This window comes from Rosa rugosa, chromosome 6 (genome assembly GCF_958449725.1).
Source record: "Rosa rugosa chromosome 6, drRosRugo1.1, whole genome shotgun sequence".
Taxonomy (NCBI): Eukaryota; Viridiplantae; Streptophyta; class Magnoliopsida; order Rosales; family Rosaceae; genus Rosa; species Rosa rugosa.
This window is the reverse complement of record NC_084825.1, coordinates 11,752,892-11,769,542: the sequence shown is the minus strand read 5'-3', so window position 1 is coordinate 11,769,542 and position 16,651 is coordinate 11,752,892. Positions and strand designations below refer to the sequence as shown.

General features: G+C 37.9%; 1 long non-coding RNA gene across 2 annotated transcripts in view; it reads left to right on the top strand.

The window, feature by feature from the left end:
• LOC133717817 (uncharacterized) overlaps positions 1-12,320 on the top strand; it is a 72,641-nt gene extending 60,321 nt beyond the window's left edge. The window contains exon 3 of one of the 2 annotated variants that reach the window (XR_009849960.1): positions 10,487-12,320. This is a non-coding gene — a long non-coding RNA (uncharacterized LOC133717817). The remainder of the gene's footprint in view (positions 1-10,486) is intronic. The other variant, XR_009849959.1, reaches the window with a different exon arrangement.
• Positions 12,321-16,651: the final 4,331 nt, after the last annotated feature.

Sequence of the window (16,651 nt, the reverse complement as noted above, 5' to 3'; positions counted from 1 at the left end):
GGTACGGAAATTGGGTCGGGATAAAATCTTCAGGTACCATTTTGATATTTTTCAAAGTATAGGTATGAAAATTAATAGTCTGGAAAAGTTCAGACATTGTTTGGACGATTTTCCCGAATGAAAATAGCTGAAGATTTTACCATAACCATATCTTCTTATCATGATAACATCCAAAGGTTGATTTTGATAAGTTCTATTTCCTTCACCCTGTTGCTTATATAAGGTATATTTTTTTATACAACTAGTAAACAAATTAGATCACATTAGACTAGGCCTCATCATATGGCCCTTGGGCCCTAAGCCCGCTCGACCCTTCCATTATGGCGAGCCGGCCTGACCCTTTCTCAAATAGAGTAGGGTATGGGTCATGCAAACGAAGCTCGGCCAGGCCCGTCTGAGCCAGTACCCGGCCCTTAAATTTATATTTTGTTTTTGCTATTTTCTATTACATAGAAATATATGTGAAAAAATTACATAGAGATATACAATCTGTCCACAAACCCATTTTGCCTAAATCCAACATTATTTGAGGCCCATTTTTGTCTAGCTAAGCCCAACTCTAACAGTCCAACTCTAATCTCCAAGTCCTATCTCTACCTCTCGACCTAAAGATTAGTAGTAGCGGCCTTGTTCTCTTTTCCATTGCCATCGTCTTCAACACAACATAGGTCATTGAAGACCCACCAAAGCATGCACATCTCATATTCCTATTTGATTATCTTTGCCTCTCAACCTTGACAACATTAATGAACAGAATTTTCGAACTAGATGAGGACGACGGAAAGTGAAGCCGAACCACAGTCGAGCTCAGCTCTTCAAAGCACTTGAAGAGTTCAGCTACTAGCCTCTGGTACCCTTCAATCCTTAGTTAATAAAGATGATGAAATTTTCTTTGTTTTTAACTTATATTCTTTCCCATAATTGTGGCTGATATTCTCTGCTATGTTTGACTGGTGGGTTTTCTTCTCTCTGGAACAAGCAGAAGGAAATCTTGCTTTCCTTTGAGTTGTTTGGTAAGGTAAAGCTGGTTTTTGGAGGCTTATTTGGCTCCATTGCTGTTAAAGTTGAAAGTTTTAGAGGCAAATTGTTTTCTTTTGTACCAACAAACCTGCATTTGATTGTGTATTTTGGAAGATGTTTTGATCTTAACTGTGTTTTTGGCAGATTTGAAGGGTTTAATCCAACAAGGGAGTATGGTGGGATTTGCATATCCTCTTGGGCCTTCATGTCCACCAGTGGCTATGTCAGCCCAAACAAGAAGAAGACTCCCCGATTTGGGAGTACCAACTTTTTTATTTTATTTTATTTTATTTTTTAATGTAGTTAGAAAAATTGTGTTTATGTAATTTAAACAAAAGCCTAGCTCAGCCCTATTTGGAAAGGCTGGCCCGACCCGGCCCTTTTGACCCTTACCTGATGGGCTTTAAGGGTCGGTAAGGACTTACATATTGAAGCCTCAGCCCGGCCCGGCCCTAACTTCCATTGACTTGGTCAAAGCCCAGCCCAGCCCTACCCTAAGCCCTAAAATTTAGGGTAGGGCTAGCCCTAACCCGGCCCATGATGAGGCCTACACTAGACATATAATGATTTTGTGTGATCCAAAAAATTGAAACTGGAAATCAATAAATGTGATATTATCCATCTATTTATAACATATTAATAGGTAGTATGTAAAAAAATTAACCCGATCCATCGTCATTTCGATATCAAAGCATCAAACAAAGGTCAACCCTTTATACACTTATACTTCCCTAAGGGGAGCTGAACCTCGAGGAGATAATTTTTTTGAAAAATATACATTAGTTGATATAACTCGTACCCATGAGAGTGTGAGAGCTGACAAATCGAAAACAAGTTGCGAATGAGCGGTTATGAGCATATTAGTTTTATGTGGTATTTAGGGTTTAGGGTTGACCTAGTAGTTTGAGATCCAAAGGACGATGAAAATGGATGAAATTTTGACCATGACAATATCTTCTTATCATGATAGATCCAACTGTCAATTTTGATAAATTCTATTTCCTCTACCTTGTTGCTTGTGGAATGTATACTTTTCGATATAACTAATACACACACACACACATACATATTAGATTGCTTAAAGGGTTCGAGATTTATTTTGTAATCTCTGTAATTATATTAGATGTTTGAAAATATTTTTCTCCAAATTAACCTTTCACCGCGTTGTCTCTTTTGAAAGTCCATATATTACTATATGTAATGAACAAGTTATACAACATTAGTAAACGCATTGATATTACTTTCTAATAACCAAATCAAAACTGATAAATTTCATTTTCAACCTTTTATATGTATCCACTGAGTAGTTACACATGTCGTTGAAATTATTGGTATGGTTGGTGGTTGTTACGGCATCAGTCAACATAATAGTTACAAAACTAACTTCCGTTACAAACTTAATAGTAAGTCTCAACAAGGTTATCCTTAGAGGAATCTAATATGTAATTATAGGGTTATAAAATTTAGACAAACTATGATACTGTGATGTTTATCATACACTGATTTTACATCTATTTGAACAAAAATGACAATTTATATGAATCAAAATTACAATATTGATAACAAAGTTACTTCATTCGTTTACACTATTTACATGTAGTTAAACCAAAATTGCAATATTGACAACAAATTTGTTCAAAAATTTGTAATAAGGTCGTAGTTGGTATAATTATCATTAATAGAACTAAGATTACACAAAATAGGATTTAAGTTACCACAATGACAACAAATTTGTTGTCACATTTGTAAATGTGAGTATGACATACTGATATGTACTATAAAACTTTCCTATAAAATTATGGTAAACCAAATTGATCGAGACCGATCCAAAAACAAAATTGACTGAATTTTCTACAATGATCTCATCCAATGATCGGTAATTACCAATTGAAAACCAATGTATAATCATAATCACATATAGTGACAATCATATAACTCTTAATGATGGTGTTAAAATAGATAAATAAATTACTTGAACGAATTGGTGAAGGCATTCAATTTTAACATTTCAAAATCCCGCTTTCAGCAACTTAGGAAATATCAAGTTTCCCGCTTGTGCAATTTCACTTCCCTCTTATATGGAAACCCTTAAATTTAGACTTCCCTCCAACTCCCTCATTTTAGCTATCAGATTCATTTCATTTCTCTTCCCATCACCACAGTCCTCTCACTTTCCTTCAACCTCCACTTACTTCCCGATAGTGGTGGAGGAGTCAGTGTCATCAGGACGCAGAGCAAGGTCCAGAGGCAAATTTTTTATTGAAATTTTATTTGTTTTATTAACTTTATTCTTCGTGATTAGTAGAATCAGAAGGATTATTCCTTTAATTTTTAAGCAAATCTAGTTGGGAAAATTCTACAATGTGTTAACGTATGACATGCATACAATTGCCTTAAAAGTGGTAAAATGAGTCCTCAAAATAGTAATATTAGTCCTCAAAGTGGTAACATGAGTCTTTAAAGTAGTAAATTTTCTTAGTTACCACATGAGTCCTCAAAATAGTAATATTAGTCCTCAAAGTGGTAACATGAGTCCTTAAAGTGGTAAATTTTCTTAGTTTACCATATGAGTCTTCAAAATAGTAATATTAGTCCTCAAAGTGGTAACATGAGTCATTGAAGTTGTAAAAATAGTTGATGTATGAGAAATGTTAACATACCATAGCTTTACCCATCTAGTTGTTTGGATCCAAAATGAGCATTTTGGCATGACAAGACACGTCTTGGAGAAATTGAGCCAATGTCAGTGGCTCAAGCTATATATTGTCGACAAGTTCGAAATATATATTTAGAGGCTAAATAAAGCCTACTATGGAAGCATGGAAACATGAAAAGTCAACTGTAGCACATTTTCCTACTTCGGCTAGGAGAAACCGAGCTAAACAAGGAAGGAGGGGCGGCAGACTAACCAAATGAAATCTAAATGAGCTAAAACTTTCCAGATTAAATTTAGAAAGCCCAAGGATCATTTCTTATGAAGAGTGCCAGAGCTAGTTTTGAGTGGAAGACCTTCAAACAATCAGTCCAATTTTCTACAGAAGCAAAACTGGAAAACTGGACCTGTAAGAGGTCCGGCATCATTTCCAGCCCAACCGCATGGAATAAAGCTCTGAAAATTTGTCAGGATGATCTACACTCATAGTGGAACATTTTTTATGAAGAAGTCGAAGGCTCATTCTGAAGGCTTGTTGGAGAAATAATTGAAGGAATAAAGGGGCAGAAACTGACCTAAAACCAGCTCAATATTCACATGTTCATGTTTCCTACCCACATGAAGAAAGCTAGATGCTTTTCTTTTTTTCCTTGGATATATTTTTCTACTACAATCTCTTTAATAGATCATCATCACTTCCATGTTTTTGCACCTTCATGCCTTGCTTTCATTTCATCATTTCTCTATCTTTTCCATATTTTACAAATCACTTTCATACTCCACTTTCATTATTTTTCTTCCACTCATCATTTCACTCTTCTTTTTCTTCCCTATATAAACACCTTATCCTCTCATTCTAAAGGACACATTCACAACATCAAAACATCTCTAAGATGATCTAAGTTCTCTCTAGAGCAAACCTCTCTAAGAGCAACTCCTTTCCTTCTCTTTCTCTTACCGGTGATCACACTCCTAGTCCTAGTCTTCTCAGAAGCCGACTTTCAGTGCCACCAAACCCTCTGTCAACGTACTTCAGTCCTAGTCTCCTCGGGAGCCGACGGTAGTGCCGCGACCACAACGGTTACAGAACCAGCCAAGCAAGGGTAACGCCCTAGCAACCCAGCCAAGCTAAAGTCACGCTTTAGCAAGATCTCAATACTTCCCGGTGATTTCGCTCTGCTCAATCTGCAATATTGAGTATCGACTTGTGAACAAGAAGAAACTTCAGCAAAGTCCTCACCACGAGACACAAAGAATCCCACGACGAGGTTGGTGCTCTCCTCGTCTACAATCGCTTGATAGAAGTCAGGTCAAGGGACACCTCCGACGACCGCACCCGAACGGTGCTGGCACGCCCGCGCAAGAAAAGAGACTGTTGACCAGCTGCAGCAAAATTGGAGCCAAACACTAGTTGATGGTGATTTGGCTTATGAGAATTAATGTTTAGCTTGGATTGTGGTTTGAGGTTATTGGTTCAGCTAGACCTTGGTCTATGATCTTAATGTGCTATTGGCTTTTTTGCTAAATATAGTTTACATTATGGTTTGACCGAAAGTGTTGATTATTAGTTTGTGTCTAGAATTTTGGAGGTTGTATGTATTCGGAATTTTGAGAATAGCATATCATTGACCGTCTTGAAATGTTCTCTTCTGCCTGCAATGATTACTTACTTGTTTAAGCTTTTGTTGATTGGAGACTTTGGGGTTGGAAAGTTATGTCTTCTTCTTAAGTTTGCTGTAAGTTGTTGATATTCTGGCCATTTAGTTTCTGCAGCATTTTCTTCCTTTATACTGCTTCAACTTGGCTTGCATAAATGGGAACTCATATGGTATTGCTGGTAGAAGTGAAAGGGAAGCAAGGATAGAAGCTCAGGTGGCTAGCTGTGCTATAATTAGAGGTTTGTAATACATATAGGTATAAATAGTTGTTGCCTGTTGTTCTCTAGATTTTAAACTTAAGATTATAATACACTGGGAATTTGAGTAGGCTGTTGTTGGCTAAAGTTCGAGGTATTTTGCTTTAAGAAGTTAAGGGCAGCAGTGCATGTGAGAGTTCAAGCATGGTTTATATCAACAAACTGCAGGATTCGCCATTTGACTATTTGCCACTTAAATAAGAAGGTCGAGTCAAGTAGCACTTGACCATATTCTTGACAAAAAATAAAAATAAAAAAAAAATTTGGACTTGGGCAATAGTATTGTTTGATGATAATTGCTTCTAACGTAATCTCTTTTACTTGGAAACATTGTATGCTTTGTACATGCATGTCATCTTCAATGCACCGTTCTACGTTTAAACACACTAGTCTTTATCATTCATGTGGTATAAAGATTTTCGGCATTGTGATTGGGGTAAAGTTAGTCTCCCTTTCCTATCCTCTATGATCAAGATTGCATTGTAATTAGAATACTGGATAAAAATGCATTTGACCTCTAAGTAAGTTGTGTCTGTTTTCTTGGTATCTACCTTAATTGATTTATCAATTCCCATATGGATTCTTGTTCCATGTCTGACCATTTATGCTTATGATCAGACTACAAATTAATGGAGAGTGTTTGATCTAGCTCAAATAACAAGACTTTTACTCAACATGAGCAAATGGATAATATTTTCATGGAGATGTCACATTGTTTTTATTTTAGAAGAGTAATTTATTTTGTTAGTTACAAAATTGAAAGATGTAATGAGGTCTCGTGAAATCCTTTACACTTCCAATTGCAATTTCATAATTGGAGTTGAATGAGATTATGATGATTTAATGAAATGTTTTCTATCCATTTAGTTTGTTGTACTTTAATTTCTTTGGCTAAGATGGTTGCATGATTTTCTATTTATCAAACAAGATGAAATACAGCCATCAAAACAAAATGAAATATAGGATTTCACAGCATCAAACTAGAAAAGAAAATGCAATCAAGCTGTGAAGTAAGTGATGAAGGTGAGTGCATGCTTTAGTGAGAGCCCTGGCTGCTACTTGGTAACACAATAATGCACACTGATGAAGCAAAAGCAATGAATTAAGTTGCTGCTGCTGCTGCAACAATATTCAAAGAGGGAAAACTAATCTACATTCAATGATTACAATCTGTAAAAACGAAATCAAAGAAGTGAAATTGAAATTGATTCCAAATATATATACACAGTAGTGAAAGAATGCCAACAACCCATAAACTAAGAAACTCAGGCTTTTCTTAAGTAGAAAATGCCATTACAAGAAAAGAAGACTGCAATTGGAGATGAGTAAAAGTTGTTGTCTGCATCCGCTGTTCGATTACTCTATTATGAAAGTATTGAAGAGTGAACCCTTCACTTATTTCCCATAAACCAAACTTGTGCATGCTAACAAGTCCACCTCTTTTGTAATCCATTTGACCGACTTTCTCGTCAAAGCCAAATTTGTTCTTCAGCAAATCAACCTTAACACGCAAAATGACATATTATATTAAAAAGGCAATAGGAAACAAAACAAGTTGATTCAAATAGTACAATCCCCATAATGACTCGATCAAAGTCACTGGATGCACTTTTCTGTGAATTAAAAGGTGAGTGTGCGTGCTATAATTCCAAAGGGCATGAGAGCAGCATAACCACAGGAACTACTTTAGTCAGTGCAGCATGTTAATAAAACAAAACACACCTAAACAAAACAAATTCAATATACTTTATCATGAGGATGATGTATGCCGGTGATGACTAATATTTTTACTTTAAGCACAACTAATTCAGAACTTGGCAAACTGTTCTCTACACAGATCCTAGGCATCTTATGGCAGAGAAAGTGCCAAGATATCTTGTCCCTTGTAATAATGTTACAATGGTATATGCAACAATGAACTTCCGTTATTCATGGCTTATGTTAAATGGTGTAAAACCAGGCATTTAACTGCAAACACAATACCACAAGCAACAATAACATCATTGTGAAATGTATTAGATTGATTCATCCTTACGAGCATCTAGAAGACCATCTTTGCGTACCACAAATGTTCTCTTATTCTCATGATCCAGAATTGCAATCTTTGTAGGAGTTCTAAGATATATCTTGTCCACCTGATCAGAGTTACATAAATAATAAATAAATAATTAGAATCATATTAATTAATGCAAAAACTAGAAATGAATAGCCTAGTAGACTTACCTCCGATTCAAATGTTATAGCATCTCCTTCCTCATTACTACTTTTCCTCTTCTGCATGTTGTCCAGATAATCGATGGTCTCCAAGCCTTCTACACGAACTTCACTGTAGAGTGAACACCAGCACTAATCAACTTTAAATACCATCCAGAATGAACTTATGTTATAATGAAAATGGCTTGGAAGTTGAGGACAGGCACAAAATAACTGAAATTCCTGGTGGTAGTGTAATACCCGAAAAAATCCAAATTAAATTCCGTGGATTTTTAGAAATGATTTCACGATAGTAGGAGCGAGTACGAAGCTTGGAGAAGTCGTGGAATTAGTTCGAACGATTTTATTTTCGAAAACGAACGTTTTTAGGGGGTCAACAAAGTTGACTTTTTATACGTTCAAAATTTGGGAAAACTTCCTTCATGAAAGTTGTAGAGCTCGTCGATACGAGTTCGTGGACATGTGGAACGCAATATTCGGAGTTCGTATGATTAAGTTATGAATATTTTAAAATTGGGTTTTTTCTATAAATAGAGAAATTTTCCAAATTCTTTCATTAAGGACGAAACTTTTCCCTTTTTGCTAAATAGTCCCTCCGGTTCTCTCTCTCTCTCGATCGAAAACCCTCAGACCCGGAACTATTCGACTGACCCGACCCGGACCCATCTCCGGCCTCCGGCGTCCTCCGGCCACGACCCGGCCCTCCTTGTGATCGCCGCAAGCCGCCCAGTCGCCTGGTGCCACTGTCTTGCACCACCGTTGCCCCCAAACCTGGATCGAAGCGACCCCAGGCGAAGTAACCGACCCGACCGGATCTCATCGACGCCGGCGTTGCACGGGCCGATCCTCCCCATTTTCGTGATCTCCTCCTTCCCCTGATCATCCTCATATCCTCCTTGCTTGACGATTTGGAGTGTGGAGTGAAAGATCACGAGTTGAAGATTTCGACGTCCCTGATTCAATCTGGAATCTGATCAGACGCACGAGATTAATCCAACTTCAACGCTTGATCTAGGACGATCTAGGCCGAACCAGGCTTAGCTCCAGGTATGAAAGTCGACCACCCTTTCATTTTGAACCAGTTTGTAGTTGGTCACTTTGCCATCTGAAGTGGTTGACCGGCGTTGACCGCCGCGTTGACCGCCCACTGACCACCGCTTGTGGCGGCGCATCAGACCATATTTCGAGTTTTCATTATCTAGGCGATGATCTATGCATCCATACGAGCGTTTTGATATATAACATGGTCATGTTAGAAAAAGTTGATAAATAGTGGATTTACGTTTTGACGTTACTATTTAACGTTTTTACGTTTATCTTCGGTTTACGATCTGTGAAGATCTGACCATCGGTTTTGCTTCAATTTTGGATATGTTGATCGTATGACTGTCCCGGTGACCTTGTGAGGTCATGGGCGAAGATCCGACCGTTGGATCTTCGTATAATTGAGAAATAGTGATTCGGAAGGCGATTCGTGAGAATCTGACCGTCGGATTTTCATATAATTTTGTGGAGATGTTAGTAAAGGCGATTCAGGAAGATCTGACCGTTGGATCTTCGTGATAATTTTGGAGGATGATCCTAAAGGCGATCCGTGAGGATCCGACCGTTGGATCATCATTAAATTCAGATCCGACCGTTGGATCATCGTTTAATTTGAATCTGAGCGTTGGATCGTCGTTTAATTACATATTTGAGTTGTTGGCTAAGTCAAGATCATTATTGGACTAGGTGATTGACGGTTTGAGTTGGTGGACGATTGTGGATCGTATTTTGAGCTGAATTGAAGACGCAGCGGGATTATCGAGGTGAGTAAACCTCACGTGGTTCATATTACGAACCCAATATATTTAATTGCTTTATTTTGCAATCATATGAACTATTGTTGGTGTATTAGACATTCCTGTGTGAATGTCTGTATATATATTATTACGTGAAATAATATGTATTGTTGGAGTTGTGTTGAGTTTATTGTTGAGAAACAATATATTGTGAGAGGTATTGAGTTTATTGTTGAGAAACAATATATTGTGAGAGGTGTTGAGTTTTATTGTTGAGGAACAATAAATTGTTGTGATCTGTGGATATCACTAGGTCACGAGGTGACCATGGCATCTATTAGTGAATCACGCTCTCGTACCGGGCTGGTGGTTATTAATAGTATTAAATCGTAATCACGTCTGTGGCCGGACGAGTGGTTACGTTCAGTTAGAGCTCTAGTCTGTCTGCCAAATGTGGAGTGACCTTATGAGTGAAATTGAGAGTAACTCATAAGTGTCAATATATATATGGTAACCTTATGAGGGAAATTGAGAGTAACTCATAAGGGTCTATATATATATATGAGTCTGTCTACCAAATGTTGGGAAATCTTATGAGCGAATTTGAGAGTAACTCATAAGTGTCTATATATATATATGAGAGTGAGGGATCTTATGAGCTAAATTGAGAGTAACTCATAAGTGTCTACATATATATATGAGAGTGAGTGATCTTATGAGCTAAATTGAGAGTAACTCATAAGTGTCTATATATATATATGAGAGTGAGAAAGTAACGTGGGTTTGTGGTAGTCTTGAAATCTAATAAATCAACAATTCTTTCTTGTTTACTCATACTGGCTGTAAAAAGCTTACCGGGTTTTGTGTTGTTGCAACTCCCGGTACACTATTCAAATTGTGTAGCGGGTAATCCTACAGGACAGGAGAACCAGGACGGTGATCGTGCGGTTAGAGCAATTGTTAGAGTTTTACAACAATTGTAAGTTGTGAGGTGTGTTATGCTCATTTGAGCTTTATAATATATTGTGAGAGTGAATTGTAATAATGAACTCGAAGTTTCGAGATTTGGTTTTTTTGTAATTGTAATTATTCAGGTTTCGGATTTGAATTTATTATTCAAAATTCGGGGCGTGACAGTTTGGTATCAGAGCGTAAGGTGCATATTTGGTGATGTGTCAATACCTTCCGAGTGATGGCCCGTCTGCAGCGGATCCCCATCGTGTGCTCTTCGGTATTGGCTAAGTCATTGGGTATGCGTGAGTGTTGGGAGTTGTTTAGGCCGCTAGGTCGTTTTAGGAACGTGAATACCTTCCCTATAGTATTGACTTGGTTAATATGAATTTGTATTTGACTTATACTGTGTTTTAGGTGTTATACATGTATTAGCCAAGCATACTATACTCCTTAGGTGATGGAGATTCGAAGGGGTTGTACTTAGAACCTTACAGTTGTCTTGTAGGTTCGTATTGGAATAAGTTCAGTGGCCGCGAGTTACAATCCTTGAGGAATAGAAACCTCTTGATTCAACTCTGTTAAGTCAACGAGGATTGTTTTATGGAAATGAGGTTCTTTTGATTGTTGAAGTGTTTGGTTGAAGGCATGGTGTGGACCTATGCTCGTCTGTAATGTGGATACGAGTATTAATCGATAGTAATTTTGCCTTTTTAAGTTGGATATACTAATGTTTTTGAATAGATTCTTGACTCATGTGGAGTTGTGAGTAGTGTTGCGGTTAGGGAAGGAATTATTGTGGTTAATTCTTCCATGTGTTTGTAAGTTGTTGAGCAGAGTTTGAGGTGCGAGAACGGAGTTTGATCTTGTGTTTGAGTGATTGAGACGAACGACTATATATTTAAGTTATCTACAAGTACCTATAATCATAAGGGTTATTGAAGTGGGACTAGTAGTAATTTTAGTGATTCTAAAATTGAATCGAGTTCGAGGAACGTGTTTTATATACGTGGTTGATGTTGCGAGCATCATTTTTGATTGATATTTTGCGTTTCACAAAGACAACTGGATTGGAAATTCTCCATTTGGACACCTTGGTCTGTTGACCTGACTATGACTTGTGGACATAGTTTTATTTAAGTGAAGGAAATTGATTTTGTGAACTAGTTTTCTTAAGTTTTGGATCGTAGTATGGAGTTGGACTGAAGTGAATTTGAGGTTGTTTGTGTTTTAAGTTTAAGTAGGCGGGACACTTAAAGTTTTGAAATGGAGTTGATTTTGGTGTAATTAATTGGGAAAGTTAGAATCAGTTCTTGTGAAGGATGTTGGATGAGAGTGTGTGCCTTTGGTGATTGATCTTAGGTGATATAGTTAAACGCAATTTCGGATATTGATTTTAGTGACTTTGTTAGGTATATCCATAGTGGTTCAAGTGAATTACTATGTGATATGGAGTTTGATTCGGTTTCTAAATCGTAAATTCATAGGGTATGAATTGTGGTAAGTTTAATGGAGCAATTAATAGAGGAAATGGTTGAGATTTTATAAGATTTGTATGGGTAACTCTAAGGATGTGGGTTTTTCCTAGCTAACTCAGGATGTGTTTAGCTTTATTAAACCCTAATTCTAACGACGAAATTGTTTGTGTTTGGTTTGACTCAGAGGATACTAGCTAGACCTCGATGCGACTTATTTGATTGTTGGATTCTTTTTGAGTGATTGTTTTTATTGCATCATTATGAAAGATGTGTGCAGTAGAGTTGTTTATGGTTTTGAAAATAGTATTGGGTGACCAAGGTTCGATCCTTGGTGTTGTTGTTGGTTAAACAAACAGGAAAGAAAACATGCACACCATCTTATTGAGTTTATATTACAAAAAAAAAAAGAAAAAAAAAGAAAAAAAGAAAAAGGAAAACGAGGACTATGCTGTACTAAGCCTAGTCAGCAGCTCCGGATGGGTTGAGGCTGAGCTCAAGAGAAACTGGAGATCCACGGTTGTAACCGCCTGAGCCACCGAAATAGTAATCATGTGCACTACCTTCCTCGGAAGTAGTCTTCAGGTTACCAAAGACGTCCTCGCCGTGCACGGGGAACAGAGGAAGAGTTTGAACCTCCTGGTGATCTCCTCCTCGTTGTTGCAGGGATGTTTGTCCTCCTGTTGTGCCAAAAGAGTTGGACTGGTATTAGTGTTGAAGTGTGAGGAAGAATATGAAACAAAATTTAAATCAAGAAATCCTTCATTACCAGTAGAATAGGTGGAACCAAAGTTGAGATCAATGGATCTACCATCATCAGTAGAACTAGTGGACCCAAAATTGATGTCAATGGATCCACCAGCTGGCCCAAAATTGATGTCGATGGATCCACTAGCACCAGTAGAACCAGTGGACCCAAAATTGAGATCAATGGATCTACCAGTACCAAGAGAACTAGTTCCCATGGGCACTGGAGCAGCCTGATTACACCTATTCATCTGCTTCTCTCGAGCCCTGACGTTCTGGAACCAAAAGTAAATGTTCTTACCCTCAACATACCCATACTGGTTCAGCTGGAGACAGATCTCGTGAATCTGCTCTGTAGTTGGGCACTTAAATCCCTTGACATAGTAAAGATCCTTGAGGATTCTTATTTGTTCTGGAGTAGGAATCCACCTGGTACGGCTTCGCCAGAAATCCATGTTGGCACTACTTCCAGCTGCTTGGTTGTTTCCTCCCTCCTCTGTTGGTTGCTGTTGTTGTGGTTCCATTTGTTGCGGGGTTTGGAGCTCCATTAGTTGCAGAGTTCGTGGCTCTTGGGTCATGGGGTGAGAGGATGTGGAAATCGAGGAATACATGGTTTAGTGTTTGAGGGAGATTTTGTTAGAAGGATTGGAGTTGTTGAACTGGTGATTGGAAATCTGAGATTCTCAGAGGAAAGATGAGATCGAATCTTCAAATGGAAGAAAAGATCTGAGAAAGAAGGATTGAAGATTTGGAGGAAAAGATTGAAGATCTGAAAGTTCAGAGGAAAGATGGGATTGAATCAACTAGATGGGAGAGAAGATCAGAAGAGAAGGATTGAAATTGATGAAGAAAGGATTTGAGAAGAGAAAGGCTGAAGAGTTGAGAGAGAAAGGCTTGAGCTCGGAAGAAAATTTCTTTTCTTTTGGAGTGAACAGTTTTTCCCCAGAATGCACCTATTTATAGAACAAGGTGAGCAGATCTCCACCGTTGGATGAACGATCTCAGAATTTGAATCCACGCGTTGGATTAAAGTCATCCGAAAACCCGGAAAAGTTGTTGGCGCGTGGAGAGCGTGTAAGGGGACAGGCCGAACCTCGAGATGCTGTGGCAGACAGCTTTAGCCGAAAGCAGATTTGACTGCCGTAAATCACGGAAGGGATAAGCCGTGACACAAGTGGGCCGTACTTGGGCCTGTCTCGGATCAAGGCATCACTGTAGCTGTGGGTGGAGGCCTGATGGGCCGAGTTTCAGAAACAGTTTTGGACATGATGGGCCGAGTTTCTGAAACAGTTTTGGATGAGTTGGGCCGAATTGTTGAAACAGTTGAAACAGTTGGTTTAAATAAAAGGATTGGTATGGATAATAACGTGAGCAGCCGTGCTCGAGTGGTTGAGTGTACAGTTCGTGTACAAGAGGTCTGAGGTTCGAACCTCACCTCTCGTTTATTTTTATTATGTTCGTTTATGACATAATAAGTATAAAATTTGTACACATTATATTAAGCACAGCTTGTGCTCCAGTGGTTGGGGGACAAAGGTTTCATGCGGCAGGTTGAGGTTTCGAACCTTGCCTTCCCCGTTATTTTATTTATGTCACTTATGACATAATAAATATAACACGTGAGCATATATTAATGAAGGCAGCTCTTGCTTCAGTGGTTGGGAGCAAAACCTTCGTGTTTGAGGTCGGGAGTTCGAACCCTACCTCTTACAAATATTTTTGGGTCTCGTATATGCTTGATATACGGATGTATATACGGTATGTACGGTATACATACGTATATACGGTCTGTACAGTATGCATACGTATATACAGTTGTACGGTATGCATACGTATACACGATCTGTACGGTATGTATACGTATATACGGTATGTACAATTTCATACCGTAGCCGAGCTGGAAGTTGGTGGGCCGATTGGTAGGTCCAAATAGTAAGCCCAATTGTTCGGCCCGAATAGTAGGCCCAAATGTTAAACCCAAAGTGGTTTGGGCCGGTTCGAAATGTGGATGGTCCGATTTCTTCAGGCCCAATTGGCCAGCCCTAGTGCTTAGCCTAAGGATTGAGCAAGCCCAAGTCATCATCATTGGGTGACATAATTAATTGGCGTGCTTTTGGGGATGATTTGTTTTGAGTGATGCATCTCTATGGTTGTGAAGAGTGGTGCATGCTTAAGTTTTACTATGGAGATTTACCGTGATGCTAATTGAGTAGCGAAACACTTTGTGAGAGTGTTTACTGTGCTTGTATGCCAGCACAGAGTGATGATCTATGTGAAGATCTATGTGATGATCTATGTGAAGATCTATGTGAGGATCTATGAGATGATCCATGTGATGATTTTGTGTAATTGATGTGGATTGATGTTGAACAGTTGTGTTGTGCGTTTACGTTTGTGATGAAAGGATTTAGTGGCCATAGGAATGTATTTTTATACAAAGGGTTGAGGCTCTGTAGATTACTACAGATTTGGAAAAGATGGAGATTCTATGGTTAGGTCAACCTTAATCGAGAGGAATTGACTTACGCTCAAATTTCGGGACGAAATTTCTTTAAGGAGGGTAGATTGTAATACCCGAAAAAATCCAAATTAAATTCCGTGGATTTTTAGAAATGATTTCACGATAGTAGGAGCGAGTACGAACCTTGGAGAAGTCGTGGAATTAGTTCGAACGATTTTATTTTCGAAAACGAACGTTTTTAGGGGGTCAACAAAGTTGACTTTTTATACGTTCAAAATTTGGGAAAACTTCCTTCATGAAAGTTGTAGAGCTCGTCGATACGAGTTCGTGGACATGTGGAACGCAATATTCGGAGTTCGTATGATTAAGTTATGAATATTTTAAAATTGGGTTTTTTCTATAAATAGAGAAATTTTCCAAATTCTTTCATGGGCTAAAGTCTGTTTAGTCCCTGTACTATGCCTCTCTCATCGTTTCAGTCCCTGACATTTCAATTTAATCTGAAAAGTCCCTGAGGTATCAATTTCCGTCTAATAGGTCCTTTCTGCGGGAAATTAGGAATTGGCCTTGGGTGAAATGTCTAATATACCCCTCAGTTATTTTTTTTTTTCCTTTTTAATTTATTTTTTTCCTTTTTTTCTTTTTCCTTTTTAATTTCTTTTTTTTCTTTTTTCTTTTTCCTTTTTAATTCATTTTTCCTTTTTTTCTTTTTATTTTTTTCTTTTTTCCATTTTAATTTCTTTTTTTTTCTTTTTTCTTTTTCCTTTTTCATTTTTTTTTCATTTTTTTATTTTTCCTTTTTAATTTCTTTTTTTTTCTTTTTCCTTTTTTTTTCTTTTTTTTTCTTGTTTCTTTTTAATTTCTTTTTTCTTTTTAATTTCTTTTTTCCTTTTTTTATTTTTCTTTTTTCCTTTTTAATTTTTTTTTCCTTTTTTTTTTCTTTTTCCTTTTTAATGACCATCGTATTCTGCTGCATCAGTAGCGCCACGTCGGCGAACCAATCCAGATCGACCCGAAACCCCAATTCTTGTTCTCCACGCCAGCGGCCATTTTTCTTTTCCATCACTATTCTTCTTCTTCACTTCTGGTTTTTGTCAACTTGGCCATCAAAAACCACCATTTCAACCAAACCCAAAATCCAAATCACCATTTTGAGCAAGACCCAAAAACCTCAGAGTTTGAAAAAATGGTAGTTTTCAGTGAAAAGTTAAAAAATGGTAATTTTCAGTGAAAAGTTTCCAAATTGAGGCTTGATGTGGAGAGAGAAAGTGGGATTTGAGTGGGAGAGAGAGAAGTAGGATGTGAAAACAAGAGGGGAGCGGTTTAGCGGCGAATTTCCGAGCTGATTGGGAAACAGATGGGTTGTGGAGTTTGATCGGAATGGGATTGGTGGGTTGAGGAAGTAGAAAGTAGGCAAAACGAAAAAGAAAAAAG